The sequence below is a fragment of the Vulpes lagopus genome, chromosome 15 (genome assembly GCF_018345385.1).
Source record: "Vulpes lagopus strain Blue_001 chromosome 15, ASM1834538v1, whole genome shotgun sequence".
Taxonomy (NCBI): domain Eukaryota; kingdom Metazoa; phylum Chordata; class Mammalia; order Carnivora; family Canidae; genus Vulpes; species Vulpes lagopus.
In genome coordinates this window covers 46,202,120-46,206,226 of record NC_054838.1, presented here as the reverse complement: position 1 = coordinate 46,206,226, position 4,107 = coordinate 46,202,120, and positions in this window count along the sequence as shown.

Genomic DNA, 4,107 nt, shown 5'->3' with positions numbered 1-4,107 from the left:
TTCCACATATTAAGAGCTATTAAGTTGTAAGTAAAATTAATAAACTGTGAAGGAAAATACAAGTAGTCATTAATGGTCTCTTGGATAGATCCTCTCCTTCTGTCCTTCAAATGGATATGGGTGATCAATCATCTCAATTTAAATATCTCTCAAAGTTTCAAAGTAAACACACACACCCACACACACATATATAAAATGGTCATACTTTACATATCTAATATCATGAAAAGAATCCCTGAAATCTACTATAGAAAATGCGGGGATCCCTGGGTGGCGCAGCGGTTTGGCGCCTGCCTTTGGCCTAGAGTGCGATCCTGGAGACCTGGGATCGAATCCCACATCGGGCTCCCGGTGCATGGAGCCTGCTTCTCCCTCTGCCTATGTCTCTGCCTCTCTCTCTCTCTCTCTCTCTCTCTCTCTCTCTCTCTCTCTCTGTGACTATCATAAATAAATAAAAATTAAAAAAAAAAGAATTAAAAAAATAAAGAAAATCTTTAAAAAAAAAAAAAAAAGAAAATGCGTGTGATTCCAGAGTGTTAGTGTATCTGGTCCTGCATAAATTAAGTCAAGAAAGCAGAAACACAAAAATATATTGGTAAAGATTTATATATATATATATATATATATATATGTATTCATGAGAGACAGAGAGAGGCAGAGACACAGGCAGAGGGAGAAGCAGGCTCCTTGTGAGGAACCCAATGCAGGACTTGATCCCAGGACCCGGGACCACAACCAAAGCCAAAGGCAGATGCTCAACTACTGAGCCTCCTAGGTGCCCAACACAAAAATATTTTTAAACATCACAATACGATGAAGAGATTAAGAAGAGGCAGCCAGATCTTTGATTATTCAGCCCATTGCTCAAAATATTTTGCATACCACTGTAACATAATTGGGCTTTTATCCCTGTGGTTCTCCTCTTTCCAAATATTTATTTTATTATCTGGTTCCTTCTTGCTTGCTCACAGTCCTAAGTCTGTTTTGTTTTTGTTTTTGTTTTGTCATTTAATATCCTAGCAATTCCTTTTTTCTTCTACCACCTGGTAATCACCACTTATACAGCCTGCCTTTTGCCAGTACCAGCAATGCAACTTTTAAGTTCAAATACTTATTTATTTTAGCATAGTTGGCACACAATGTTACATTAGTTTCAGGTATACAACATAGTAATCCTATAAGTTTATACATCATGCTATGTTTACCATAAGTAAAGCTGTGTCTATCACTACACAGCACTATTACACTATCATTCTTTATACTGTGCTTTTACTCCCAAACTTATTCATTACCTAACTGGAAATTTGTATCTTCTACTCCCTTTTACCCATTTTGCTCATTTCCCTCAACTCCCTCCCATCTCCTAACCATGAGTTTGTTCTTTATATATAGGCCTGATTCTGTTTTTCGTTTGTTTGTTCACTTGTTTTGGAGACCACATCCGAGTTAGATCATATAGTATTTATCTTTCTTGGTCATGCTTATTTCACTTAGTGTAATATCCTTTAGTGGTAAATCGCAATAACTACTTACCTTTAACAATATATCAAAACTCAAGACCAAAGATAAGTACCTAAAAGTAAGCACTTTGAGAGAGCTAACATCTTTTTAGATTATGTTTTAAGTAACTAAGAATGACTTCTGACTTTTTATATTACCAAAAAAAGGGGAGGGTGAAGACACAGAGAGGAAGGGTAGAAGGAATGAAGAGAAAGAGAGGAAAAAAGAAGAAAAGAAAGGGAAAGAAGGGAGGAAGAAAAGAAGGAAGATAGAAAAGGGAAGAGAAAGAGAAAAAAAGAAAGAAGGAAAGGAAGTAAAAAAAGAAATGATATAGGCACATGGCTATTCATTGTATTATTAGCTATAATATTAAAGACTATTATGACCCAAATATACATAAATAGAGTGCTGGTTGAAAATGTTATAGTATTTATAACAGTGATACAGCATTATAAAAAGAAAAGCCACTTTTTGTTAATTTTTAAACATCTTTCTTTAAAACCAGTGATCTTTGTATATTGTTGAATTAAAAGAAAAAAGCTGTGTACAAAGCGTATTTATCTCCTATTTTCTTATGTGACATAAAGAAGAAAAGAATATGAGCATAATACACATATACTTAAATTCAAAACTAAAAAATATATTTATAATATGGATAAGGGCTTAAGAAAGATGAGGTAGGAATCAAAATAATGTGAATGTATATTTTCATATAACTTTAATTTTAGGATTTTATAAATAGTGTACATAATTAAAGAACAAATATTATAATAAAAAAAATAACCAACTCCATAAACAAAACAAAAATCATAAAATGAAGCAAATTTAACTGCATATCAATTTGAAGACCTAACCTCACAAATAATTTCTTCAAACATTTTTAAAGGATAATATTTTGATTGTACATCTATGATGTGATAATTTAAGAATAAAAATTAAGTTGCAAATGTATAATAAACTGTAGTAACTTTACTGTTAGTTTTAACACTGGTATTTCTGTTCTGTAACTATATGAGGCATATCGAAGGACAATGTAAATATTTAATTACGTTAAACATTGCTAGGAACTGATCATTCCTAGAGATTGATTTCAGGTATAAGAGTATGAGGACTTCTGCTGACATGCTTCCCAGGGAAATTAGTGAAAATGATTAAAAAAAAAAAAAAGGAATTCAATGCCTCTGCAAACGTTCCTAAGGGCAAATAGCAAATGAAGGAATATATATGCAAGAAAATCTATAAAAATTCATAAGAAATGCAGGACTTTGTGGTATTGAACCAATGCTGCTCCCTCCAATCCTCTCAGCTAATTGAGGTGGAGACTCCATTCTAGATGCTGCCAGCAAAAAATACATCCAGTCTTTTCCCCCACAATTCTCTCTTGGGGCTCTCTTCCTCAGGGGAACAAGATTTCAGCACTTCTCATTGTGGCCTCATTGGCCTGTTGCTCAGACTATGTTCCTCACAAGTACTATTGAGAGATGAGGGCTTCCTCATAATTAAACCCCACTCTTGGAACAGTATCTTAACCTGGAACATGACACACAGAATCTTGGGGTCCCAATAACACTTGCTTGACCCATGAGGGATGGTTCAATTATAGGAGAGGCAAGGTTAAAAAACCTTAGGCTTCTGCCACCCTCCAACAAGTATTTAGTTCCAGGAGTCACTAAAAAGAAGTTTGACACTATCTGCACCTTCAGCTCCTAATCTCTGACTCAGAAAATTTTTGGCAGGAAAAAGGCAAGAGAGAAGTCGACCATAAAACAGAAAGCTCCTAATCTCATTCCAAAGGAACTGATTTCATTTGCAGTAGAGCTTGGATATGTTTAAGCCTCAGATTTCTCTCAAGAACTATAGAGATTGTAATGAAAGGTATTTGGGAAAAGATCCACAGCTCTAATACAGATACAATTTAGGGTATGGGATGAATATTTTGTATGAGAGAAATGAAAATAAGATAGGTAGGAGGAAATGTCCTGGCATCAGAACAAACATCAAAGAACTCAGAAACTATTCCTTCAGAGGATCTATACTTTGGATTAGTTTGTAGAGGAATTTATTTTCCAGGATTTTGTTGAAAACAATAAAGCAGTATGCTGGTAATTAGTGGAGTTTTATAGCTGGATATAATAAGAGAAAGAGTGGAAAATACCCTTACCAGTATTACAGTCATCCCAAAGTAACCATGACCTACCTAAAGCTGCTCCTTCCAGAATAGCAGCATGAGATTTAACTCTGTTCGAGATGAACGACTTCATAAACATAATCCATCCATGCATTAAACAAATAAGCAAACAAAACAAAAACAAACAGACAAAAAAAAAAAGCAATAGCAAGCCCTGTAGATGCGAGAACCATGAACAGTTGCTATAATATATTACATAAAATATTTACTTTCCAATGACAAATTTAAGGTATATTTTTAAAAAAAGAAATTATGAACCATAAAAAAAGATGCAAAAGAACAAATGTCAGATTTAACAAAAAAAGATCTCAAAGTCGCCATTATGAATATGTTCATGGAACAAAAGGAAAGTGTGATTAGAATATAAAGGAAAACATGATAGAAACAGTGCTTCAAATAGAAAATATCACTACATGATA